The sequence below is a fragment of the Scyliorhinus torazame genome, chromosome 2 (assembly GCF_047496885.1).
Source record: "Scyliorhinus torazame isolate Kashiwa2021f chromosome 2, sScyTor2.1, whole genome shotgun sequence".
In the NCBI taxonomy this organism is placed as follows: domain Eukaryota; kingdom Metazoa; phylum Chordata; class Chondrichthyes; order Carcharhiniformes; family Scyliorhinidae; genus Scyliorhinus; species Scyliorhinus torazame.
The window spans coordinates 379,267,219-379,295,213 of NC_092708.1; the positions used below are offsets into that span (position 1 = coordinate 379,267,219).

General features: G+C 51.7%; 1 non-coding gene and 1 pseudogene across 1 annotated transcript; both read left to right on the top strand.

The window, feature by feature from the left end:
• Positions 1-965: 965 nt before the first annotated feature.
• On the top strand, positions 966-1,142 carry LOC140408153 (U2 spliceosomal RNA; annotated as a pseudogene).
• A 14,244-nt stretch (positions 1,143-15,386) lies between these two features.
• Positions 15,387-15,571, top strand: LOC140408052 (U2 spliceosomal RNA). The gene has a single exon (XR_011939997.1). It is a non-coding gene; the product is annotated as a U2 spliceosomal RNA (small nuclear RNA).
• The last annotated feature ends 12,424 nt before the right edge of the window (positions 15,572-27,995 follow it).

Here is a 27,995-nt window from a genome sequence, read left to right on the forward strand (position 1 = left end):
CAGTCCCCTGCCCCGGCGCCCTGGCCCGGTCCCCTGCCTCGGGCCCAGTCCCCGGCGCCCGGGGCCCGGTCCCCTGCCACGGGCCCAGTCCCCTGCCCCGGGCCCGGTCCCGGTCCCCTGTCCCCTGCCCCGCGCCTCAGACAGCCCGAGACCCAGCTCGAGCCTCCCCCTCCGCGCGCGCAGCCAGTCTCGGAGGCTCGAGCGCGGCTTTCAAACTGATCGCCCCGCCCCCTCCGGCAACCGCCGGATCGGGGCGAGCGCAGGCGCAGTACTGATCGCAAAGCCTGGTTCACCAGGCAATGGGGGTGAGATGGGGAGGGAGAAAAGAGGTGGAAGAAATGAGGAGGAGGGGATAAATGGAGAAGTGAGGGGATGTTCTTGGGGGGGGGGGGGGGTGGAGGGGAGGGAGAAAAGAGGGCGTGGGGGTTGGGATAGAGGGAGGGTCTTGGAATGGAAGGGCAGGGTTTGAAGAGAAGGGGCGGGGTTAGGGGTGGGGCGGGGTTACAGGAGGGGGCGCAGCTCCAGGAGGGGCGGAGTTACGGGACAGGGGGCGGGGTCAGGCAGCGGAGGGGGAGGGGCAGATCGATGGGGTTTTGGTGCGGGGAGGGGCAGGGATCAATGGGGTGGGGTTAGTGAGGGGGAGGGGCAGGGATCAATGGGGTGGGGTTAGTGAGGGGGAGGGACAGGGATCAATGGGGTGGGGTTAGTGAGGGGGCGGGGCAAGGATCGATGGGGCGAAGTTCGGGAGTGGAGGGGGCGGGGAGGCAGAGGAGGGGGAGGTGTATCAAATAAACATGACAATGTAAATATTTAAGAAGGAATTGAAACATAAAGAGTGATATGTGTATAATATTATCAAAATTGAATGGAAGAAAGTCAAGGCAATGTGTAATTCTGAATGAAATGTACAGTCAAGACAATTCGAAATGTTCTGTAATGCTTATGATAAATTTTATGAATAAAGTATATTTTTTTGAATTTAAAAAAAATCTGTTCTTATCAGTTTAATATCTGATACGTCCCTTATCTGGGGACCATATATTAAATTGATTTTTGGAGCAGGGAGATGGAATAGGGGCTTGCTCCGTCCACTCCACGCATCGACTCGGTATTGCAGTATCTCCGAGAACGGTGCACAAACCCCTTTATGGGGAATTTCAAAGTACAAAAACAGTTCAAGCATGCACATGCACAGCTACACTTTATCCCCTTTCTTACAATTCTCTACTTTATGCCTTTTCTTACAATTCTCTGCTACACACCAAAATTCATGCCCATTATACACATCCCACACACTATTCCAGTATCTCCACCAACCCTATTCCATCTCCCTGCTCCAAAAAACCCTCCTCTATGGGCAATTTCAAAGTACAAAAACACTTCAAGCATGCACATCCAATTCTCCATTTTATGCCTTTTCTTCCAATTCTCTACTCAATCACACAAAAAAACACAATCATTTTATGCCGGATGGTATGACCTGAAGCCAACAGATAGCACTGTTTCCCAGACCTTCCTGTCGACTATCACGGAGGTCATAGGCGACAGCGAGCTGGAAAACCTGGACAAACCGCTAACTCTGGATGAGCTGACAAAGGCCGTCAAGTCCTTCGAGACGAGTAAAACTCAAGCTTGGGGCAGCAGCCGCCAAGGCGCAATGGGGAAAGACCACTGTGTAAGGTCTTTCCAGCAAATGTACACCGAGGGGCGGGTAACAGTGTAAAACCCCCTCGGTCTGGGCAACCAACACTCCAATGTACAAAAAAAAACATGACAATGTAAATATTTAAGAAGGAATTGAAACGTAAAGAGTGATATGTGTATGATAGTATCAAAATTGAATAGAAGAAAGTCAAGGCAATGTGTAATTCTGAATGAAATGTACAGTCAAGACAATTTGAAATGCTCTGTAATGCTTATGATAAATTTTATGAATAAAGTATATATTTTTTTGAATTAAGAAAAAAAAAAAAAAAAAAATCGGACTTCCGGTTGCGGCGATGACCAGCTAAGCCGCACGTTTCGGCGGCTCCAGCTCAAACGGACCTTCGGGCTCTTTTAATAGCCCCAGCGGGGAATATTTTCAAGACGAAACCCGGTGTGGGGTGAGATAACAGGGAGTCCCCCCCCAACGAAAGAGAAAAATATCTGCGGCGGTGGCTACATCGCGAAGAATCCTCGCGGATAGGGACAGGAGGAAAAAAGGAGCAAGATGGCGGCGGAGAAAGCCCAGGCGACATGGGGGCCCGACCAAGACGAATTTTTAAGACGGTGTGTGGACTACTTAAGAAGGAGGTGCTGACCCCGATGCTACAGGCAATTGAGGGGCTTAAGGAGGCACAAAAGACCCAGGAGACGGAGCTCCGTGTGCTGGAGCAGAAGGTGACGGATAACAAAGACGAGAACCTGGGCCTGGCGGTCAAAACGCAGACACACGAGGCGCTCCACAAAAAGTGCATTGAAAGGATTGAAGCTCTAGAAAATAGAGCACGGAGAAAGAACCTTCGGATCCTGGGTCTCCCCGAGGGAGTGGAAGGAGCGGACTGCGGGGCTTACGTGAGCACGATGCGAAGCTCGCTGATGGGAGCTGAGGCCCCCTCGGGCCCCTTGGAAGTGGAAGGGGCTCATCGGGTCCCTGCGAGGAGATCAAAGGCGGGAGAACCACCTAGGGCGACAATCGTGCGATTTCATCGCTTCAATGATAGAGAAGTGGTTCTGAGATGGGCCAAAAAGGTACGAAGTAGTAGATGGGAGAATGCGGTGGTACGGGTGTACCAGGATTGGAGTGCGGAGGTGGCGAGAAGGAGGGCGAGTTTTAATCGAGCCAAGGAGGTGCGACACAAGAAGAAGGTGAGGTTCGGGATGCTGCAGCCGGCGCGACTATGGGTCACGTACCAGGAGAGACATCACTACTTCGAAACAGCGGAAGAAGCATGGACCTTTATTAAAAACGAGAAACTGGATCGGAACTGAGGGACTGATGTCAGAGGGGAAATGATACTGTCGATGTATATAGGGATGTAAATTGGGAAGGGGGGGACACTAAGAAATGTGGGCGCCGGTGGGGGGAAAGAAGAGACACAGGCGGGGGATGGGGAATGGGAGTGTGGCGGTAGAGGGAGCTGCGCCACAAGGGGCGGGACAACTATAGAGAATACGGGGCTTACTGTCCTTGTTCCCGCGCCAGAAAGGTGATGGCGGGAAGATAGGCACAAGGTAGATGGGAGTTCCCTACATGGGGGGGGTCAAGGAGTGAGCGGGAGAAGCCGGGGTCAGTTGAAGTCAGCTGACTTTCGGAAGTAATATGGGGGGAGCAATCACGCTAGATGGGGATCTAGTTTGGGGGGGGTGGGGGGGGAGCATAACTGGGTTGCTGCTGCAGAAATCAAAGAGGAACTGGTTAATGAAAGGGTGGTCGGGGCTGGAATGCGCCACCTGGGGAACGGGTGGGAGCGCGGAACCGGGACGTGGAACTGGCCTAGAGAGGGTGATGGCTAGTCGACACGGGAAGGGGGCAGGTAGCCCCCCAGTGCGGCTGATCACGTGGAACGTGAGAGGCCTAAATGGACCGATTAAAAGGGCCCGAGTGTTCGCGCACTTGAAAGGACTGAGGGCAGACGTGGCTATGCTTCAGGAGACGCACCTGAAGGTGGCGGACCAAGTTAGGTTAAGGAAAGGATGGGTGGGACAGGTGTTCCACTCAGGGCTGGATGCAAAGAATAGAGGGGTGGCCATATTGGTGGGGAAACGGGTATCATTCGAAGCTAGGAGCATTGTAGCAGATAGCGGAGGCAGATATGTGATGGTGAGTGGCAGACTGGAGGGAACGGAGGTCGTGTTGGTTAACGTATATGCCCCGAATTGGGATGATGCGGGATTCATGAAGCGGATGCTGGGACGTATCCCGGACCTGGAGGTAGGAAACCTGATAATGGGGGGAGACTTCAACACCGTGTTGGACCCAGGGTTAGATAGATCTAGATCTAGGACCGGAAGAAGGCCGGCAGCGGCCAAGGTGCTTAAGGGGTTTATGGACCAAATGGGGGGAGTGGATCCATGGCGATTTGTTAGGCCAAAGGCCAAGGAGTTCTCCTTCTTCTCCCATGTTCACAAGGTGTATTCCCGGATAGATTTCTTTGTTTTGGGAAGGTCGCTGATCTCGAGGGTGGAAGAAACTGAGTATTCAGCCATAGCTGTCTCAGATCATGCCCCACATTGGGTGGACCTGGAACTAGGAGTGGAGAGGGAGCAGCGTGCACTCTGGCGATTAGATGTGGGATTGCTGGCAGATGAGGGAGTCTGTGGAAGGGTGCGGGGATGTATCGAGAGACACCTAGAGGCCAATGACGACGGGGAGGTCCGAGTGGGAGTAGTATGGGAAGCACTAAAGGCGGTGGTCAGAGGAGAGCTGATCTCCATCAGGGCCCACAAAGGGAAAATAGAGGCCAAGGAAAGGGAAAGATTACTGGGGGAGATTTTAAGGGTGGATAAAGAATACGCGGAGGCCCCGGAGGACGGACTATACAGGGAGAGACGACGACTCCAGACGGAGTTCGATCTTCTGACCACTAGGAGGGCAGAGGCGCAGTGGAGGAAGGCACAGGGGATGAGATATGAATATGGGGAAAAGGCTAGTCGCCTGTTGGCCCATCAGCTGCGAAAGAGGACAGCGGCGAGGGAGATAGGGGGAATTAGAGATGAAAAGGGAGCTACGGTGCGGAGAGCAGGGAAGATAAACGAGGTGTTGAAGACCTTTTACGAAAGACTATATAGGTCCCAACCCCCGGAGGGAAAAGAGGAGATGCGGCAGTTTATGGACCAATTAAGGTTCCCGAGGGTGGAGGAGCAGGAGGTGGAAGGCCTGGGGGCACCAATTGGGGTGGACGAGGTTACCAAGGGGCTGCGGAACATGCAGGCAGGGAAGGCCCCGGGACCAGATGGGTTCTCGGTGGAGTTTTATAGAAAATATGTGGACTTGCTGGCCCCGCTGTTGGTGAGGACTTTTAACGAGGCCAGAGAAGGGGGGACTCTACCCCCGACAATGTCGGAGGCGATGATATCGCTAATTTTGAAGCGGGATAAAGATCCGCTGCAGTGCGGGTCCTATAGGCCTATCTCACTGCTAAATGTGGACGCCAAATTGCTAGCAAAGGTGCTGGCAACGAGGATAGAGGATTGTGTTCCGGGAGTGGTGCACAAAGACCAGACAGGATTCGTAAAGAGGAAACAACTAAATGTCAACGTGCGATGGCTATTAGGGGTGATAATGATGCCCCCAGTAGAGGGGGAGGCAGAGATAGTGGCGGCAATGGATGCAGAGAAGGCATTTGATAGGGTGGAGTGGGAGTATCTATGGGAGGTGCTGAGGAGGTTCGGGTTCGGGGACGGGTTTGTTAGCTGGGTCAAACTCCTCTATGGGGCCCCAACGGCAAGTGTGGTCACGGGTCGGCAAAGATCGCAGTATTTTCGACTATTCAGGGGAACAAGACAGGGATGCCCGCTATCTCCATTACTGTTCGCGTTGCCAATTGAACCACTGGCCATGGCGCTGAGAGACTCCAGAAAATGGAGAGGGGTGATTAGAGGGGGAGAGGAACACCGAGCATCACTCTACGCGGATGACCTACTGCTATATGTAGCGGACCCGGTGGGGGGGATGACAGAGGTCATGCAGATATTGAGGGAGTTCGGAGATTTCTCGGGATATAGGCTTAACATGGGAAAGAGTGAACTTTTTGTGATACACCCTGGGGACCAGAGTAGAGGGATAGATGGCCTACCGTTAAGGAGAGTGGAAAGAAACTTTCGATACCTGGGGATTCAGATAGCCAGGAGCTGGGGAACCTTACACAGACTTAATCTGACACGACTGGTGGAACAAATGGAAGAGGACTTCAAGAGGTGGGACATGCAGCCGCTGTCACTGGCGGGCAGAGTGCAGGCAATTAAGATGATGGTCCTCCCGAGGTTCCTATTTGTGTTCCAATGTCTCCTTATACTGATCACTAAGGCCTTTTTTTAAAAAATAGACAGGAGCATCACGAGCTTCGTGTGGGCATGGAAGGTTCCGAGGGTAAGGAGGGGGTTCTTACAACGTAGGAGAGACAGAGGGGGACTGGCGCTGCCGAATTTAGGCGACTACTACTGGGCCGCCAATGTGGCGATGATTCGTAAGTGGATGATAGAGGGAGAGGGAGCGGCGTGGAAAAGACTAGAGATGAAGTCCTGTAAAGGGACGAGTCTAGAAGCGCTGCTGACGGCGCCACTACCGCTCTCACCAAAAAAATTTACCGCGAACCCAGTGGTGGCGGCAACATTAAGTATCTGGGGGCAATGGAGGTGACAGAGAGGTGTGCTGGGAGCCTTGATGGGGTCCCCAATTAGGAACAACCATAGGTTTGCCCCAGGGAGGCTGGATGGAGGATTCCAGAGCTGGCACCAGTTGGGAATTAGGAGAGTGGGAGATTTATATATAGACGGGACGTTTGCGAGCTTGGGAGCGCTGGAGGAAAAGTATAAGCTGCCCCGGGGAAATTTCTTTAGGTATATGCAGGTCAGGGCGTTCACAAGACAACAGGTGAGGGAATTTCCGCTGCTCCCGACACAGGGGATCCAGGACAGGGTGCTTTCGGGGGGGTGGGTCGGGGAGGGCAAGGTGTCAGAGATATACCGGGAGATGAGAGAAGAGGGGGAGGAGCTGGTGGGCGAACTGAAAGGAAAATGGGAAGAAGAGCTCGGGGAGGAGATTGAGGAGGGTTTGCGGGTTGATGCCCTAAGCAGGGTAAATTCCTCTTCCTCGTGTGCCAGGCTTAGCCTGATCCAATTTAAGGTGCTGCATAGAGCACACATAACGGGAGCAAGGTTGAGCAGGTTCTTCCGAGTGGAGGACAAGTGTGGGAGGTGCGGCGGAAGCCCGGCAAACCACACACATATGTTTTGGTCGTGTCCGGCACTGGAGGGGTATTGGAGGGGAGTGACGGGAGTGATCTCGAAGGTGGTGAAGGTCCGGGTCAAACCAGGCTGGGGGTTAGCTTTACTTGGAGTTGCGGATGAGCCGGGAGTGCAGCAGGCGAAAGAGGCCGATGTCGTGGCCTTTGCGTCCCTAGTAGCCCGGCGTAGGATTTTACTCATGTGGAAGGAAGCGAAACCCCCCGGACTGGAGACCTGGATAAACGAAAAGGCGGGGTTCATAAAACTGGAGCAGATTAAGTTTGCGCTGAGAGGATCGGCTCAAGGGTTCACCAGACGGTGGCAACCGTTCCTCGACTACCTAGCGGAACGTTAGAGGGAAGATAGATGACCAGCAGCAGCAACCCGGGGGGGGGGGGGGGAGGGGGGGTAAGATATTTGGGTTCTGGGAGGGGGAGGGGGGAGTTTCATTTTATGTTATTTGGTTAGTTTACCATGTTAGTTAGTTACTCATTGTTAGATTGTAGTTATCATGTTACTTGTACTTTTTATTTTTATTTTGTTTGATGTGTAAGGGGAAAACATTGTGATTGAAAAACTTTAATAAACTATATTTTTAAAAAATTAAAAAATCTGTTCTTATCAGTTTAAGGCCGTCAAGTCCTTCCAGACGAGTAAGACTCCCGGAAACGACGGCTTACCGGTTGAGTTGTATTCGGCTCTGTGGGACTGGATGGGCCCAGACCTGCTGGAAGTGTGCGAGAGTATGCTTCTGGAAGGCAGCATGTCAGAGTCCATGAGGAAAGGCATCATCACCCTCATCTACAAGCAGAAGGGGGAAAGGGAAGAAATTCGAAATTGGCGACCCATTTCACTGTTGAATGTGGACTACAACATTCTAGCCAAGGTCATCGCCAATCGGGTCAAGTCTGCTCTGGAGTCGGTGATCCACCCTGACCAGACCTGTGCTGTACCCGGCAGGAAGATCTCTGATAGCCTCGCGCTACTCAGGGATACGATCGCCTACGTGCAGGACAGGAGGGTGGACACCTGCCTCATCAGCCTTGACCAGGAGAAGGCTTTTGACAGAATATCGCACACCTACATGATGGATGTGCTCTCCAAAATGGGGTTTGGGGAGGGAATTCGCAATTGGATCAAACTGCTCTACACCAACATCGATAGCGCAGTCTCAATCAATGGGTGGGAATCAGAAAGGTTCCAGATCAAATCCGGAGTCAGGCAGGGCTGCCCTCTCTCCTCTGCCCTTTTTGTGTGCTGCATAGAACCTTTTGCCGAGTCCATCAGGAAGTATCCGGGTATAAGAGGAGTGACGATCCCAGGCAGTGGAGGCATGCAAGTCAAGGCCTCCCTGTACATGGACGACGTTGCCGTCTTCTGCTCGGATCCTGCGTCTGTACGCAGGCTCTTGAACGCCTGCGACCAGTTTGAACTGGCCTCGGGAGCCAAGGTAAACCGTGGCAAGAGCGAGGCCATGTTCTTTGGGAACTGGGCCGACCGGTCCTTTGTCCCCTTCACTGTCAGGTCAGATTACCTGAAGGTGCTGGGGATATGGTTCGGAGCTGCTGGGGGTGGCACCAAAAACTGGGAGGAGCGCATAGCAAAGGTAAGACAGAAACTGGGCTGGTGGGAGCAACGCTCCCTCTCCATTGCGGGCAAAACCCTGGTCATCAGGTGTGAGGTACTCTCGGTGCTACTGTACGTGGCGCAGGTCTGGCCCAGAAACCGACCCTACGCCACAGCAGTCACCAGGGCCATCTTCAAATTTATCTAGAGATCCAAGATGGACCGTGTCCGAAGGGACACCATGTACAAACCTCTGGAGAAGGGAGGGCAGAACGTACCCAACGCCTCCCTCATCCTATTGGCCACCTTTGTGTCCAGCTGCATCAAGCTGTGCGTGGACCCCCAGTATGCAAACACCAAGTGTCACTACATACTGAGGTTCTACCTGTGCCCGGTGTTACGAAGGATGGGCCTGGCCTCATTGCCGCGGAACGCTCCAAGTAGTTGGACCGTGCCGTACCACCTGTCCTTCGTGGAAACGTTTTTGAAGAAAAACACCTTTTTAAAAAAATATATTTTATTATGTTTTCAAAGACAATTTTTTCCCTTACTAATCAACAAAAATGGTAGCTTGATACCTGCTAGAGAACATTGTTTAAATAATATAGTAAACTAACCAAATAACACAAAGTAATGCTCCCCCCACCCCCTCTCCCCATCTAGAACACAAACAATTTATCCCCCCACCCCCCGCAGGCTGCTGCTGGCTATCTATCTTCCCCCTAACGTTCCGCTAGATAGTCGAGGAACGGTTGCCACCGCCTGGTGAACCCTTGAGCCGAACCTCTCAGCGCAAAGTTCATCCGCTCCAGTTTTATGAACCCCGCCATATATTTTATCCAGGTCTCCAGGCCGGGGGGTTTCGCTTCCTTCCACATGAGTAAAATCCTACGCCGGGCTACTAGGGACGCAAAGGCCACAACATCGGCCTCTTTCGCCTCCTGCACTCCCGGCTCATCCGCTACTCCAAATATAGCTAACCCCCAGCCTGGCTTGACACGGACCTTCACCACCTTCGAGATCACTCCCGTCACTCCCCTCCAGTGCCGAACACGACCAAAACATATGTGTGTGGTTCGCCGGGCTTCCCCCGCACTTCCCACACTTGTCCTCCACTCCGAAGAACCAGCTCAACCTTGCTCCCGTTATGTGTGCTCTATGCAGCACCTTAAATTGGATCAGGCTCAGCCTGGCACACGAGGAAGAGGAATTTACCCTGCTTAGGGCATCAGCCCACAAACCCTCCTCAATCTCCTCCCCGAGCTCTTCTTCCCATTTTCCTTTCAATTCGTCCACCAGCTCCTCCCCCTCTTCTCTCATCTCCCGGTACATCTCGGACACTTTGCCCTCCCCGACCCACCCCCCCGAAAGCACCCTGTCCTGGATCCCCTGTGTCGGGAGCAGCGGAAATTCCCTCACCAGTTGTCTCGTGAACGCTCTCACCTGCATATACCTAAAGGTATTTCCCAGGGGCACTCATACTTTTCCTCAAGTATTCCCAAACTCGCAAACGTCCCATCTATAAATAAGTCTCCCACTCTCCTGATTCCTGCCCCGTACCAGCTCTGGAATCCTCCATCCAGCCTCCCTGGGGCAAACCTATGGTTGTTCCTGATCGGGGACCACACCGAGGCTCCCAGCACACCCCTCTGTTGCCTCCATTGCCCCCAGATACTTAATGTTGCCGCCACTACTGGGTTTGTGGTAAACGTTTTCGGGGAGAGCGGTAATGGCGCCGTCACCAGCGCCTTCAAGCTCGTCCCTTTATAGGACTTCATCTCCAACCTTTTCCACGCTGCTCCCTCTCCCTCTATCATCCACTTACGAATCATCGCCACGTTGGCGGCCCAATAGTAGTCGCCCAAATTCGGCAATGCCAGTCCCCCTCTGTCTCTACTACGTTGTAGGAACCCCCTCCTTACCCTCGGGGCCTTCCCTGCCCACACGAAGCTCGTGATGCTCCTATCTATTTTTTTAAAGAAGGCCTTAGTGATCAGTATAGGGAGACATTGGAACACAAATAGGAACCTCGGGAGGACCATCATCTTAATTGCCTGCACTCTGCCCGCCAGTGACAGCGGCTGCATGTCCCACCTTTTGAAATCCTCTTCCATTTGTTCCACCAGCCGTGTCAGATTGAGTCTGTGTAACGTTCCCCAGCTCCTGGCTATCTGAATCCCCAGGTATCGGAAGTTTCTTTCCACTCTCCGTAGTGGTAGGCCATCTATCCCTCTAGTCAGGTCCCCAGGTTGTATCACAAAAAACTCACTCTTTCCCATGTTAAGCCTATATCCCGAGAAATGTCCAAACTCCCTCAATATCTGCATGACCTCTGTCATCCCCCCCACTGGATCCGTCACATACAGCAGTAGGTCATCCGCATAGAGTGACACTCGGTGTTCCTCTCCCCCTCTAACCACCCCTCTCCATTTTCTGGAGTCTCTCGGCGCTATGGCCAGTGGTTCAATTGCCAGCGCGAACAGTAATGGGGACAGCGGGCATCCCTGTCTTGTTCCCCTGTGTAGTCGAAAATACTCCGACCTTTGCCGATTTGTGACCACACTTGCCGTTGGGGCCCCAGAGAGGAGTTTAACCCAGCTGACAAACCCCTCCCCGAACCCGAACCTCCTCAGCACCCCCCATAGATACTCCCACGCCACCCTATCAAATGCCTTCTCTGCATCCATTGCCGCCACTATCTCTGCCTCCCCCTCTGCTGGGGGCATCATTATCACCCCTAATAGCCGTTGCACGTTGACATTCAATTGTCTCCCCTTTACGAACCCTGTCTGGTCTTCGTGCACCACCCCCGGGACACAATCCTCCATCCTCGTCGCCAGCACATTTGCCAGCAACTTGGCGTCCACATTTAGCAATGAGATAGGCCTATCGGACCCGCACTGCAGCGGATCTTTATCTCGCTTCAAGATTCGAGATATCGTCGCCTCCTACATTGTTGGGGGTAGGGTCCCCCCTTCTCTGGCCTCGTTAAAGGTTCTTACCAGCAGTGGGGCCAACAGGTCCGCATATTTTCTATAGAATTCCACCGGGAACACATCTGGTCCCGGGGCCTTCCCTGCCTGCATGATCCCCATCCCTTTGATCACCTCGTCCACCCCAATTGGCGCCCCCAGGCCTGCCACCTCCTGCTCCTCCACCTTCGGGAACCTTAGTTGGTCCAGAAACTGCTGCATCCCTTCTTTTCCCTCCGGGGGTTGGGACCTATATAGCCTCTCGTAAAAGGTCTTAAACACCTCGTTTATCTTCCCTGCTCTCCGCACCGTGGCTCCCGTTTCATCCCTAACTCCCCCTATCTCCTTCGCCGCTGTCCTCTTTCGCAGCTGGTGGGCCAACAGGCGACTCGCCTTTTCCCCATATTCATATCTCATCCCCTGTGCCTTCCTCCACTGTGCCTCTGCCCTCCCTGTGGTGAGCAGATCGAACTCCGTCTGGAGTCATCGCCTCTCCCTGTATAGTCATTCATCCGGGGCCTCCGCATATTTTTTATCTACCCTCAAAATCTCTCCCAGTAGTCTTTCCCTTTCTTTGGCCTCCGTTTTCCCCTTGTGAGCCCTGATGGAGATCAACTCTCCCCTGACCACCACTTTTAGTGCTTCCCATACTACTCCTACTCGGACCTCCCCGTTGTCGTTGGCCTCCAGGTATCTTTCGATACATCCCCGCACCCTTCCGCAGACTCCCTCATCCGCCAATAATCCCATATCCAGTCGCCAGAGTGGATGCTGCTCCCTCTCCTCTCCTAGTTCCAGGTCCACCCAGTGTGGGGAATGATCTGAAACAGCTATGGCTGAGTACTCAGTTCCTTCCACCCTCGATATCAGTGACCTACCCAAAACAAAGAAATCTATCCGGGAGTATACCTTATGGACATGGGAGAAAAAGGAGAACTCTTTGGCCAGTGACCTAGCAAATCTCCACGGATCCACTCCCCCCATTTGGTCCATAAACCCCTTAAGTACCTTGGCCGCTGCCGGCCTTCTTCCGGTCCTAGATCTAGATCTATCTAACCCTGGGTCCAGCACGGTGTTGAAGTCCCCCCCCATTATCAGGTTTCCTACCTCCAGATCCGGGATACATCCCAGCATCCGCTTCATAAATCCCACATCATCCCAATTCGGGGCATATACATTAACCAACACGACCTCCATTCCTTGCAGTCTGCCGCTCACCATCACATATCTGCTACCGCTGTCCGCTACAATGTTCCTAGCCTTGAATGACACCCATTTCCCCACCAATATGGCCACCCCCCTTGTTCTTTGCGTCCAGCCCCGAGTGGAACGCCTGTCCCACCCATCCTTTCCTTAACCTAACCTGGTCCGCCACCTTCAGGTGCGTCTCCTGAAGCATGGCCACGTCTGCCTTCAGTCCTTTTAAGTGCGCGAACACTCGGGCCCTCTTAATCGGCCCATTTAGGCCTCTCACATTCCACGTGATCAGCCGGACCCGTGGCCGCCCCCCTCCCCTGTCGACTAGCCATCACCCTCTCTGGGCCAGTCCCACGTCCCGGTTCCGCGCACCCACCCGTCCCCCAGGCGGCGCATTCCCGCCCCGACCACCTTTTCTTTTACCAGTTCCTTCTCGATCTCCGCAGCAGCAACCCAGTTATCCCCCCCCCCACCCCGCTAGACCCCCATCTAGCATGGTTACTCCCCCCATATTGCTTCCGAAAGTCAGCTGACTTCAACTGACCCCGGCTTCTCCCGCTCTCTCCTTGACCCCCCCCCCCCATATGAGGAACTCCCATCCACCTTGCGCCTATCTTCCCACCATCATCTTTCTGACGCGGGAACAAGAAAAACAAACCTTGTGTTCTCTAGAGCCGTCCCGCCCCTTGTGGCGCAGCTCCCTCCGCCGCCCCACTCCCATTCCCCATCCCCCACCTGAGTCTCTTCTTCCCCCGCACCGGCGCCCACATTTCTCAATGTCCCCCCCTCCCCAATTTACATTTCTATATACATCAGCATTGTCGATTCCCCTCCAACATCAGTCCCACAGTTCTGATCCAGTTTCTCGTTTTTAATGAAGGTCCATGCTTCTTCCGCCGGTTCGAAGTAGTAATGCCTCTCCTGGTGCGTGACCCACAGTCGCGCCGGCTGCAACATCCCGAACTTCACTTTCTTCTTGTGCAGCACCTCCTTGGCTCGATTGAAGCTCGCCCTCCTTCTCGCCACCTCCGCACACCAATCCTGATACACTCGTAGCACCGCATTCTCCCATCTACTACTCCGTATCTTCATGGCCCATCTCAGAACCGCCTCTCTATCATTGAAGCAGTGAAATCGCACGATCATCCCCCTAGATGGTTCTGCTGCCTTTGGTCTCCTCGCAGGGACCCGATGGGCCCCTTCCACTTCCAAGGGGCCCGAGGGGGCCTCAGCTCCCATTAGTGAGCATAGCATCATACTCACGTAAGCCCCGCCGTCAGCTCCTTCCTCTCCCTAGGGGAGAACCAGGATCCGGAGGTTCTTTCTCCGTGATCTGTTTTCTAGGACTTCAATCCTTTCGATGCACTTCTTATGGAGCGCCTCGTGCGTCTGCATTTTGACCGCCAGGCCCAGGATCTCGTCCTCGTTGTCAGTCACCTTCTGCTCCACAACATGGAGCTCTATCTCCTGGGTCTTTTGTGTCTCCTTAAGCCCCTCAATTGCTTGTAGCATCGAGGCCAGCACCTCCTTTTTTAGCAGCTCCACACACCGTCTTAAAAATTCATCCTGGTCTGGTCCCCAGGTCACCTCCGCCGCCATCTTGCTCCTTTCTTCCTTCTGCCACTGCCCTCGAGGATTCTTCGAGATCTGGCCACCACCGCCGATATTTTTCTTTTTCGCTGGGGGGGGGGACTCCCTGTTGTCTCACCCCACACCGGGTTTTGTCCCGAAAAAATTCCACGTTGGGGCTCTTAAAAGAGCCCGAAGGTCCGTTCGAGCTGGAGCCGCCGAAACGTGCGGCTTAGCTGGTCATCGCCGCAACCGGAAGTCGAAGGAAAACACCTTTGACCACAAGGCAATGAAGCAGTGGTCAGCACGTAATGTCCTCGAGGCCCTCATGGAAAAGGAGACCGTGGAGGACGTTGGATGGTTCCCTGAGCAGACTGCCAGAGTCATCTGGCAGAACGCCTCATCACCAGAACTTTCAAACAAGCACCAAGACCTAGCTTGGCTGGTGGTGAGAAGGGCCCTCCCTGTCAGATTCTTCATGCATACCCGAAGGCTCTGCGCCAATGCACCCTGCCCTCGGAGTGGCTGTGGGGGAAATGAGACGGTCACACACCTCCTTGTGGAATGTGCCTTTGCAAAGAAGGTCTGGAGAGAGATGCAGTGGTATTTGTCAAGGTTCATCCCGAACAGCTCAGTGACACAGGACTCTGTGCTCTACGGACTGTTTCCAGGGACACACACCAAGACAAATATCAACTGCTGCTGGAAGGTCATCAACTCGGTGAAAGACGCTCTTTGGTCTGCCCGAAACCCGCTGATCGTCCAGTGCAAAGAATTGTCCTCGACCGAGTGTTGCAGACTGGCACATTCCAAGGTCCAGGACTACGTGCTGAGGGACGCACTCAAGTTTGGGGCAGCAGCCGCCAAGGCGCAATGGGGAAAGACCATTGTGTAAGGTCTTCCCAGCAAATGTACACCGAGGGGCGGGTAACAGTGTAAACCCCCCTCGGTCTGGGCCACCAACACTCCAATGTAGAAAACAAACATGGCACTGTAAATATTTAAGAAGGAATTGTAATGTAAAGAGTGATATGTGTATGATAATATCAAAATTGAATGGAAGTCAAGGCAATGTGTAACTCTGACGGAAATGTACAGTCAAGACAATTCGAAATGTTCTGTAATGCTTATGATAAATTTTATGAATAAAGTATATTTTTTTGAATTAAATTTTTTTTAAAAAATCTGTTCTTATCAGTTTAATATCTGATACGTCCGTTATCTGGGGAGCATATATTAAATTGATTTTTGGAGCAGGGAGATGGAATAGGGGCTTGCTCCGTCCACTCCACGCATCGACTCCGTATTGTAGTATCTCCGAGAACGGTGCACAAACCCCGTTATGGGGAATTTCAAAGTACAAAAACACTTCAAGCATGCACAGGCACTTCTACACTTTATCCCCTTTCTTACAATTATCGACTACACACAAAAATTCATGCCCATTCTCCATATGCCACACACTATTCCAGTATCTCCGCGAAACTTGCACCCCCCCCATGGGAAATTTCAAAGTCTAAAAATAGCTTGAGCACAGTTACACTTCTCCACTTTATACTCTTTTCTGATCATCCTCCAGTCAATCACAACAAAATTAATGCTCATTTTCCACATCCCACACACTAAACGCACCACACTCCCTCAACGCTTTGCTTTGCACAACACCTTAACTACCCCTCACGCTGCCTTGCCAAAGCGCTCTTGTATCTAAATCAATTCAGATACTTCGACCAGCTCCTTAATTAAACTTTACCCAGTATGAGTATTACAAAGTACAGAGACAGATATAATGAAACACACTTTATTAAATGTAGTTAATCCATAAATTACCCACTCTATATACAAGAAACACCCAGGAATCGTCTATCCTACCCGCAAAGGTGGTTTGATAACCTGTAGATCTGCTCCCCGAGTCCCTCTGCTTCCTCTTTGCAAAGGTGATTCTCGCTGAATGTTGGTCTGGTCAAGGTCACCTCACACACCCAGCTTCCAGCCTTTTGCTTCGAGTCTTTCCTCATGAGATGTCTGGCTGGAAATGCCTATTTTTATCCTTTCTCCACCTGCCCCTGGCCTTCGGCCAATGGAGTCTCAGAAGGCAGGACCCCATTGCCCAATGGTCTAGTTGATGACCTGTTGACAGGGCACCTGAGGCCGCCCTGGGAGGAGCGATGGATTATCAGCAACTGTGGACAATAGGGCAATGCATCTCAAGTAGGTGCGATGGATCACCTGAAGGATTTCAGCTGCTGCTCCAGATATGCCCCCCTCCCCCCGCAGCCAGTCTGAGTTTCGTATATTCGGATTTTGCAGGCTTCTGCAGACGTGGTTTTTAAAGTGGCCAATTCTTTAATTTAAGATATCCAATTTAATCAACCTTAAAACTAAGCCCTGATTATATTATTACAGTGCGCAGCATAACCAAACACACCTCCCTCCCACCTGGCCCGCCTATTCACTCTTACAAATTCTTCCATCGCCCACCACATACAAAAGTCTGACAACACCCACTAACACGTTAAAAAACACCTTCTTCCCCCTCCCCCCACTCTTATCACACTCCTAAACCACCCTCAAATGTCCCCCACCGGAAATCATTGCTTAACCATTGCTTAATCACCATATTGACAATATCACACATAACGACAGTCTCAGACTAGCGTTACAGACTCTCAGCGGTTGTAGCTAGGCCTAAACAACAAAACAAAGTGAAGCCGCGCAGTATCTCCAGCAGCAGCAGCAGTACATCCCTCCCCGATGAACTCAAAGAACGAACAAACAACAAGGAAAATTAGAGCACAGTAACAGGCCCTTCGGCCCTCCCAGCCTGCGCCGATCCAGATCCTTTATCTAAACCTGTCTTCTATTTTCCAAGGATTAGTGTATTAGTGAGAGGCAGCACGGTTTTGTGAAGGGGAGGTCGTGTCTCACTAACTTGATAGAGTTTTTCGAGGAGGTCACTAATATGATTGATGCAGGTAGGGCAGTAGATGTTGTCTATATGGACTTCAGTAAGGCCTTTGACAAGGTCCCTCATGGTAGACTAGTACAAAAGGTGAAGTCACACGGGATCAGGGGTGAACTGGCAAGGTGGATACAGAACTGGCTGGGCCATAGAAGGCAGAGGGTAGCAATGGAGGGATGCTTTTCTAATTGGAGGGCTGTGACCAGTGGTGTTCCACAGGGATCAGTGCTGGGACCTTTGCTCTTTGTAGTATATATAAATGATTTGGAGGAAAATGTAACTGGTCTGATTAGTAAGTTTGCAGACGACACAAAGGTTGGTGGAATTGCGGATAGCAATGAGGACTGTCTGAGGATACAGAAGGATTTAGATTGTCTGGAGACTTGGGCGGAGAGATGGCAGATGGAGTTTAATCCGGACAAATGTGAGGAAATGCATTTTGGAAGGTCTAATGCAGGTAGGGAATATACAGTGAATGGTAGAACCCTCAAGAGTATTGAAAGTCAAAGAGATCTAGGAGTACAGGTCCACAGGTCATTGAAAGGGGCAACACAGGTGGAGAAGGTAGTCAAGAAGGCATACGGCATGCTTGCCTTCATTGGCCGGGGCATTGAGTATAAGAATTGGCAAGTCATGTTGCAGCTGTATAGAACCTTAGTTAGGCCACACTTGGAGTATAGTGTTCAATTCTGGTCGCCACACTACCAGAAGGATGTGGAGGCTTTAGAGAGGGTGCAGAAGAGATTTACCAGAATGTTGCCAGGTATGGAGGGCATAAGCTATGAGGAGCGATTGAATAAACTCGGTTTGTTCTCACTGGAACGAAGGAGGTTGAGGGGAGACCTGATAGAGGTCTACAAAATTATGAGGGGCATAGACAGAGTGGATAGTCAGAGGCTTTTCCCCAGGGTAGAGGGGTCAATTACTAGGGGGCATAGGTTTAAGGTGAGAGGGGCAAGGTTTAGAGTAGATGTACGAGGCAAGTTTTTTACGCAGAGGGTAGTGGGTACCTGGAACTCGCTACCGGAGGAGGTAGTGGAAGCAGGGACGATAGGGACATTTAAGGGGCATCTTGACAAATATATGAATAGGATGGGAATAGAAGGATACGGACCCAGGAAGTGTAGAAGATTGTAGTTTAGTCGGGCAGTATGGTCGGCGCGGGCTTGGAGGGCCGAAGGGCCTGTTCCTGTGCTGTACATTTCTTTGTTCTTTGATCTACTTCCCTCTGTTCCCCGCCCGTTCATATATCTGTCTAGATGCATCTTAAATGATGCTATCGTGCCCGCCTCTCCCACCTCCGCTGGCAAAGCGTTCCAGGCACCCACCACCCTCTGCATAGAAAACTTTCCACGCACATCTCCCTTAAACTTTCCCCCTCTCCCCTTGAAATTGTGACCCCTTGTAATTGATATCCCCACTCTTGGAAAAAGCTTGTTGCTATCCACCCTGTCCATACCTCTCATAATTTTGTAGACCTCAATCAGGTTCCCCCTCAACCTCCGTCTTTCCAACAAAAACAATCCTAATCTACTCAACCTTTCTTCAGAGCTAGCACCCTCCATACCAGGCAACATCCTAGTGAACCTCCTCTGCACCCTCTCTAAAGCACCCACATCCTTCTGGTAATGTAGCGATCAGAACTGCATGCACTATTGCAAATGTGGCCGAACCAAAGTCCTATACAACTGTAACATGACCTGCCGACTCTTGTACAAAGAACAAAGAACAAAGAAATGTACAGCACAGGAACAGGCCCTTCGGCCCTCCAAGCCCGTGCCGACCATACTGCCCGACTAAACTACAATCTTCTACACTTCCTGGGTCCGTATCCTTCTATTCCCATCCTATTCATATATTTGTCAAGATGCCCCTTAAATGTCCCTATCGTCCCTGCCTCCACTACCTCCTCCGGTAGTGAGTTCCAGGCACCCACTACCCTCTGCGTAAAAAACTTGCCTCGTACATCTACTCTAAACTTTGCCCCTCTCACCTTAAACCTATGCCCCCTAGTAATTGACCCCTCTACCCTGGGGAAAAGCCTCTGACTATCCACTCTGTCTATGCCCCTCATAATTTTGTATACCTCTATCAGGTCGCCCCTCAACCTCCTTCGTTCCAGTGAGAACAAACCGAGTTTATTCAATCGCTCCTCATAGCTTATGCCCTCCATACCAGGCAACATTCTGGTAAATCTCTTCTGCACCCTCTCTAAAGCCTCCACATCCTTCTGGTAGTGTGGCGACCAGAATTGAACACTATACTCCAAGTGTGGCCTAACTAAGGTTCTATACAGCTGCAACATGACTTGCCAATTCTTATACTCAATGCCCCGGCCAATGAAGGCAAGCATGCCGTATGCCTTCTTGACTACCTTCTCCACCTGTGTAGCCCCTTTCAGTGATCTGTGGACCTGTACTCCTAGATCTCTTTGACTTTCAATACTCTTGAGGGTTCTACCATTCACTGTATATTCCCTACCTGCATTAGCCCTTCCAAAATGCATTACCTCACATTTGTCCAGGTTAAACTCCATCTGCCATCTCTCCGCCCAAGTCTCCAGACAATCTAAATCCTGCTGTATCCTCAGACAGTCCTCATCGCTATCCGCAATTCCACCAACCTTTGTGTCGTCTGCAAACTTACTAATCAGACCAGTTACATTTTCCTCCAAATCATTTATATATACTACAAAGAGCAAAGGTCCCAGCACTGATCCCTGTGGAACACCACTGGTCACAGCCCTCCAATTAGAAAAGCATCCCTCCATTGCTACCCTCTGCCTTCTATGGCCTAGCCAGTTCTGTATCCACCTTGCCAGTTCACCCCTGATCCCGTGTGACTTCACCTTTTGTACTAGTCTACCATGAGGGACCTTGTCAAAGGCCTTACTGAAGTCCATATAGACAACATCTACTGCCCTACCTGCATCAATCATCTTAGTGACCTCCTCGAAAAACTCTATCAAGTTAGTGAGACACGACCTCCCCTTCACAAAACCGTGCTGCCTCTCACTAATACACTCGTACTCAATACCCCGTCCAATGAAGGCAAGCGTGCTGTATGCCTTCTTGACCACTCTATCGACCTGCGTTGCTCTTGAATTAGATCTTCCAAAATGCATCACCTCGCATTTGCCTAGATTGTACTCCATCTGCCATTTCTCTGCCCAACTCTCCAATCGATCTATATTTTGCTGTATTCCCTGACAGTCCTCCTCACTATCTGCAACTCCACCAATCTTAGTATCATCTGCAAACTTGCTAATCAGACCACCTATACCTTCGTCTAGATCATTTATGTATATCACAAACAACAGTTGCCGATGCTTCCTTTTTCATCTTAGCAAGTCTCACAATTCCACCTGTCATCCATTCTATCCCGGTTCGAGCAGGTAGCACGGTAGCACAAGTGGATAGCACTGTGGCTTCACAGCTCCAGGATCCCAGGTTCGATTCCCCGCTGGGTCACTGTCTGTGCGGAGTCTGCACATTCTCCCCGGTTTCCTCCGGGTGCTCCGGTTTCCTCCCACAGTCCAAAGACGTGCAGGTTAGGTGGATTGGCCATGATAAATTACCCTTAGTGACCAAAAAGATTTGGAGGGGTTACTGGGTTACAGGGTTGGGTGGAAGTGAGGGTTGAAGTGGGTCGGCGCAGACGCGATGGGCTGAATGGCCTCCTTCTGCACTGTATGTTTTATGTTCTATGAAACCATCAATCCGCTGTCGACTGCCCCAGCAGCCCCGGACACACCCATACCCACCGTCACAACTTGCAAAGTCAGATTGGCCTTCCAGAACGTGAACCCTCGGAAGGCAACAGGCCCAGACGGGGTCCCTGGTCGTGCGCTCAGAGCCTGCGCGGACCAGCTGGCAGATGTGTTCGCGGACATCTTCAACCTTTCCCTACTCCGTTCCGAGGTCCCCACCTACTTCAAGAAGACCACCTTCATACCGGTGCCAAAGAAGAACCAGGCAACGCGCCTCAGTGATTACCCTCCGGTGGCTCTGACATCGATCGGAATGAAGTGCGTCATGAGGCATATCAACTCCATACTCCCAGGATGCCTAGATCCACTGCAATTCGCAAACCACCGCAACCGGTCCACAGCAGATGCCATCTCCCTGGCCCTGCCCTCATCCCTGGAGCATCTCGACAACAAGGACTCCTACATCAGACTCCGGTTTATTGACTACAACTCCGCCTTCCACACCATAATCCCAGTGAAACTCATATCAAAGCTTCAAAACCTAGTACTTGGCTCCTCACTCTGCAACTGGATCCTTGACTTTCTGACCCACAGACCACAATCAGTAAGAATAAACAACAACATCTCCTCCATGAATGTCCTCAATATCGGGGCTTTCCAAAGCTGCATACTGAGCCCTTCCACCTATACTCTCTATACACACACGACAGTGTGGCAAAATGTGCCTCCAACTACATCTGCAAGTTTGCTGACGACACGACTGTAGTGGGTCGGTTCTTGAACAACGACGAGTGAGAATTCAGGAGGGAGATAGAGAACCTAGTGGAGTAAGGCAGCATGGCAGCACAGTGGTTACCACAATTGCTTCACAGCTCCAGGGTCCCAGGTTCGATTCCCAGCTTGGTTCACTGTCTGTCCCCGTGTCTGCGTGGGTTTCTTCCGGGTGCTCCGGTTTTCTCCCACAGTCCAAAGATGCGCAGGTTAGGTGGATTGGCCATGATAAATTGCCCCTTAGTGTCCAAAAGGATTAGCTGGGGTGATGGGGTTACTGGGCGGAGGTGTGGGCTTAAGTGGGGTGCTCTTTCCAAGGGCCGGTACAGACTGGATGGGCCGAATGGCCTCCTTTTGCACTGTAAATTCTACGACTCTCTCTCTCTATGACTCCGTGATGTGAGCAGTCACAATGTGATGCAGATTATAAACTTCTACCACAGTTTCTAATAAAGAGCTGTTTTTGGACAATCTACACTATTATGTTATCAATCTCGTGACCAATGCTTAGCTGTCAGCTGACAAATGCCCCCCCCCACCCCCCCCCCCATGAGCATATTCACCTGACATTCCTTTTTTAAAATAAATTTATTGTAGCCAATTCATTTTTCCCCATTAAAGGGCAATTTAGCGTGGCCAATCCACCTAACCTGCACATCTTTGGGTTGTGGGGGCGAAACCCACGCAGACATGGGGAGAATGTGCAAACTCCACACGGACAGTGACCTAAAGCTGGGATTGAACCTGGGACCTCGGCGAAGTGAGGCAGCAATGCTACACCTGACATTCCTGTGTTATTTTAACTGAGGTATTAATTTGTGCTGAAATCAGAATGATACCAGACTAATATCACGGTGATCATTCCTCAACACCAGAAAGGTACAGAGATAAAAGTCAACAAACAAGTTTATCATTTGGTTAATCGATTACCACAATGTACACAATCTTATGGTTCTCGGCCCGGCTCAGAGCAGCTGTATTTTGTCCCGTTAAAAACAGATATTGATTGAAACACAAACTACTCTGCCGCCATTTCTGTCCCCTTTTTAAGGTCTGATTACTCACTTTGCGATAACGCTCTCGAATTTCAGAATCACTCTCTACATTTGTACTGTTTCACCCGATTGGATGATGTTCTTCCTACTTCTTTCCACATCCCCACACACAGCAAAAAATGGATTTAACTTCCTGAAACTTGCGGAGCTGGGATTTTTCTTCAAAGTAGAAGCTACAGCGGGAATCGTCCGCCGAAACATAAAAGGTCTGCTCCAACAGGAGGACAGTGAGCCAAGAATATTGTCACCATGGTCCGTGGGGGAGCAAAGCCCATCTAACAGTCAGCCCCCATGAATACTGGGACACAGCTCTTGTGCACCTGGTATCAATTTGTTTTTTGGGATATTAAGGGAATTGATCCATCTCTGGCCCTCCGATCCACATTACATCAGCAGCTACTGATTTGTTAGACGTATCCTTACCCTCATTCTCTTTGTCCCCACTAAAGCATTGCTCTCTCTCACACTGACCAATCCGCGCCCCCCACCCCCATTACCTCCACTCCCATAAGTCCAAGAGAAGCAGGCTTGAACTGGCGGACGACTGGTTTAGCCATTTATGTCCAGAATTGGCTGGATCACATCGCTATCAAGGTCCGACTCCTGTCTGCTACAACAGGTCACGAATCCAGGATCATGCTGAGGCACAAAGATAATCTCCCAGTTCTTTTCACTCCTGACTCCTCCCCGTCACCAAAAAGTGCAAGGAGCTCATGGATCGCCCCTCACTTGGTGGCAACGCTCTATCACTAAGATCAAGGCCATCCGATCAGTTGCCTCTGTCACACCGCTCCTAGCCCACAGGTCCAAGCTTCCTCTGAAGACCAACTCCAGCAAAGCAGCGCCCCCCAACTTCCAGTTTTGCATTTTGAATCCATATCACTCTCGACTTTCTCTCCTATCTCATGACTCTCACATTGTCCATGAAACCCACCTAATGCTTCCTCTACCTACCCCCATTAACCTGCTGGCCAACAAATTGCCCTTTCCGGCTCCCATGTTAGCTGATATTAAAAAAAACATTCAATTAAAGCATTTATAAATTTTTAACAACAATTTCAAGAGGAAAAACAACAAAGTAACCCAACCAACAACCACACCCAGCCAACATAGCGTACATACACAGCCCCCCAGTCCCCCTCCCCCACTAACTGATATTGTTAATAGCTCTTTTTCTTCACATGCTGTCTCCCTATCTTCAAAAGAAACCGGAGACCTTTATAAAAATTCTTTCATGAGATGTGGGCATCGCTGGGCTGAGCCAGCATTTGTTACCCATCCCTAAGTGCCCTTGAACTGAGGGGTTTGCTGGACCATTGCAGAGGGCAGTAAAGAGTCACCTGAAGGTAGCGGACCAGATTAGGTTGAGGAAGAGCTGGGTTAGTCAGGTATTCCGCTCTGGACTAGATACGAAGACCAGGGGGGTCGCGATTCTGGTGAATAAGCGGTGCAGTTTGAGGTGGGAAGTATTGTTTCGGATGGGGGAGGTCGCTATGTTATGGTTAGTGGTAAGCTGGAAAGGAGGAAGGCGGTCCTGGTCAACATATATGCGCCAAACTGGGATGATGCGGATTTCATAAAGAGGGTGCTGGGGAAGATACCCAACCTGGATTCCCACAAGCTGGTTATGGGAGGGGACTTCAATACAGTTATGGATCCAGGCTTGGACCGGTCGTGCTCATGAACGGGCAGAGTGTCAGCAATGGGAAAAGAGCTGAGGGATCTACTGACAGGGGTGGTGGATGTGCAATCACCATTTGCGACCATGCCCCGCACTGGGTCGAGCTACAGGTGAGTGAAGAGAGCTTCCAGCGCCCGCAGTGGAGGCTGGATGTGGGGCTGCTGGCGGATGAGGGGGTGTGCAAGAAGGTGAGGAAGTGTATACAAAACTACCTGCAGGTACGGGGGAAGTCTCAGCAGCGGTGGTGTGGGAGGCGCTCAAGGCAGTGCTGAGAGGGGAGCTGATTTCAATCCGGGCTCACAGGGACAAGACGGGCAGGGCAGAGACGGACCGACTGTTAGCAGAGATCCTGCAGATTGACAGGAGCTATGCTGGGACCCCGAGTGCGGAGCTCTTGAGGGAACGGAGGAGGCTGCAGGTGGAGTTTGGGGTGGTGTCCACGGGTAAGGCAGTGGAGCAGCTCAGAAAAGCGAGGGATGCGGTATATGAACATGGAGAGAAAGCCAGCAGGATGCTGGCTCAGCAGCTCAGAAAGAGGGAGGCGGCTAGGGCAATAGGTAAAGTGGTGGATGGAGGTGGTAACTTGGTTGGGGATGCGGCGGGTGTGAACAGAGCTTTCAAGGACTTTTATAGCAAACTCGATAGCTCGGAGCCCCCCGCGGGGCTGGAGGGGATGAGATGCTTCTTAGACGGCCTGACATTCCCAAATGTGGGCAGGGAGCTTGTAGAAGGGCTGGGCGCCCCGATCAGAGCGGAGGAGATATTAGAGGGCTTAAAGGCCATGCAGTCAGCTAAAGCCCCGGGGCCGGATGGGTACCCGGTAGAATTTTATAAAAACTTCTCCGGGATATTGGGGCCGCTGCTGGTCAAGGTTTTTAATGAGGCAAGGGACAGAGGGGTGTTGTCCCAGACCATGTCGCAGGCTACCATCTCCTTGATTTTAAAACGGGGCAAGAATCCGGAGTCGTGAGGGTCTTGTAGGCCGATCTCCCTTCTTAACGTGGATGCCAAACTGCTGGCAAACCTTTTGGCCACTAGGATTGAGGATTGTGTGCCGAGTGTTATTAGGGAGGATCAAACAGGGTTCGTTAAAGGTAGGCAACTGGTGGCGAATACAAGAAGATTGCTCAATGTGATCGTGATGCCCCCAGAGGGAAAGGAGGTGGAGGTAGTGGTGGCAATGGACACTGAGAAGGCATTTGACCAGGTTGAGTGGGAATCCTTATGGGAGGTGCTGGGACGGTTTGGATTTGGGGTGGTTTCACCGACTGGGTCAGGCTGCTATATCAGGTCCTGGAGGCGAGTGTGAGGACAAACAGGACGACTTCCGACTATTTTAGACTGCACCGCGGGACGAGACAGGGGTGCCCCCTCTCCCCACTGCTGTTTGCGTTAGCTATAGAGCCGCTGGCAATTGCTCTGAGGGCTTCAGAGGGTTGGAAGGGGCTGGTTCGGGGGGGGGGGGGGGGGGGTGCTGGGTGGAGCATAGGGTTTCATTGTATGCAGATGACCTGCTTTTGTACGTTTCGGACCCGATGGCGGGGATGGACGGAATCATGGCGACCCTGGGGGAATTCGGCCGGTTTTCGGGGTACAAATTGAATATGACAAAAAGTGAAATGTTTGTAGTTCAGGAGAGGGGCCACGGGGACCGGCTGAGGGAGCTGCTGTTCCGGTTAGTGGGGGACAGTTCAGGTACCTGGGAATACAAGTGGCGCGGGATTGGGGTCGACTGCACAAGCTGAACCTCTCCCGGCCGGTTGATCAAATGCGAGGGGAGTTTCGGAGGTGGGATGCGCTCCTGCTTTCGTTAGCTGGGAAATTACAGACAGTTAAAATGATGGTCCTCCTGAGGTACTTATTCATGTTCCAGTGTCTCCCCATTTTCATTCCACGTTCCTTTTTTAAGAGGGTAAGCAAGATCATTTTGGGCTTTGTATGGGCGGGCAAGTCCCCGCGAGTGAAGAGGGTGATGCTCGAGCGGGACCAGGGGGAAGGGGTGCTTGTACTGCCGAATTTCAGCAACTATTATTGGGCAGCTAACATAGCCATGACAAGGAAGTGGGTGGTGCGGGGTAGGGGGTGGTCGACATGGGAGTGGGTGGAGGCAGCCTCATGTAAGGGTACCAGTCAGGTGGTGTTGGTGACGGCGCCTCTGCCGTTCCCGCCGGCGTGCTTCTCCACCAGTCCTGTAGTGGTGGCGGCCCTTCGGATCTGGGGACGGTGGAGGAGGCACGTGGGAGCAACAGGAGCATCGGTCTGGTCCCCGATATGTGACAACCATTGATTTGCCCCGGGGAGGTTGGACGGGGGGTTTCGGGTATGGTGGAGGGCGGGGATTGAGCGGATGGGAGATTTGTTTTTGGAAGGGAGCTTCCCTAGCTTGAGGGCGCTGGAGGCCAAGTTTGGGTTGACGAGGGGGAATGAATTCTGGTATATTCAGGTGCGGGACATTTTGCGCAGGCAGGTGCCATCTTTTCCATTCTTGCCATGAAGGGGGATCCAAGCTAGGGTAGTGTCTAGAGGATGGGTGGGGGAGGGAAGTGTCTCGGATATTTACAAGGAGCTCATGGGGGCAGAGGAGACGCAGACCGAGGAGCTGAGGCATAAATGGGAGGAGGAGTTGGGAGGAGGAGTTGGGAGGGGAGATTGGGCAAGGCCTGTGGGTGGACGCGCTGTGCAGGGTTAATGGGACTGCAACATGTGCCAGGCTCAGCCTGATTCAATTTAAGGTCGTCCACCGGGCCCACATGACAGTGTCCTGGTTGAGCAGATTCTTTGGCGTAGAGGACAGGTGTGTAAAGTGTCTGAGAGGACCGGCAGACCATTTCCACATGTTTTGGGCGTGTCCAAAACTTAGGAGATACTGGCAGGGGTTTGAGGACGTCATGTCTAGGGTATTGAACATAAGGGTGGCAATGGGTCCAGAGGTGGCGATTTTTGGTGTTTCAGAGGCCACGGAAGTCCAGGGGATAAAAAGGCCGAAGGTTTGGCCTTTGGTTTCCTGGTAGCCCGGAGACGGATACATCTAGCTTGGAGGGACTCAAACCCCCCGAAGTCGGAAGCCTGGCTGTCAGACATGGCGAGTTTCCTGGGCTTGGAGAAAATCAAGTTCGCCTTGAGAGGGTCGTTGTTAAGGTTCGCCCGGAGGTGGCAACCATTCATTGACTTCTTTGCGCAGAATTAATCATCAGCAGGCGGGGGTGGTGGTTAGGGGAATGTAGTATCGGGGGTCAATTAGGCAGATCTGGGTGGGGCGGGTTACGGCAATTGCTCTTGTATTTTGTTTACTGTACAGTCCTTTTGTTTTCTCGTTCTGTAATTCTGCTGTTTACAAAGCCAAAAAATACCTCATTAAAATTGTTTATCAAAAAAAAAGAGTCAACCACATTGCTTTAAAAAAAATTTTTTAGAGTACCCGATTCATTTTTTCCAATTAAGGGGCAATTCAGCCTGTTCAATCCATCTACTTTGTACATCTTTGGGTTGTGGGGTCGAAACCCACGCAAACACGGGGAGAATGTGCAAACTCCACACGGACAGTGACCCAGAGCTGGGATCGAACCTGGGACCTCGGCGCCGT